Consider the following 382-nt stretch of genomic DNA (forward strand, 5'->3'; position numbering starts at 1 on the left):
TCGCCCATTCCCGAAACGGGCCTCAGGGTGGGAGGGACAGAGTTGAGAATGGTTGTTGCACTTTAATTGGCCGTTCGCCATTAGCTTGCCCCGGACTGTTAATGACCTCCTTCCTGCTGTGCGGGCTAGAAGGGCACGGTGGATGGGGAAAAGAGGAGAGGAAGGGGAAAAGGACAGAAAGGGGGGTGAGGAGGGAAGAAGATAGAGAGGAAGGAGGTACAAAGCGAGGGGAAAGAAATGCACATGTATAAGTGTATATTTCTGTCAACACAGCGGACACAACACACTTGAAGGAATTTATAAACAAATACTCTTACACAAGCAAACGCAAGCATAAGGATGATGCCTTAGCTAACAAAGTAACAAAGATAGATAGATAGAG

The sequence above is a fragment of the Penaeus monodon genome, chromosome 25 (assembly GCF_015228065.2).
Source record: "Penaeus monodon isolate SGIC_2016 chromosome 25, NSTDA_Pmon_1, whole genome shotgun sequence".
NCBI classification, from domain to species: domain Eukaryota; kingdom Metazoa; phylum Arthropoda; class Malacostraca; order Decapoda; family Penaeidae; genus Penaeus; species Penaeus monodon.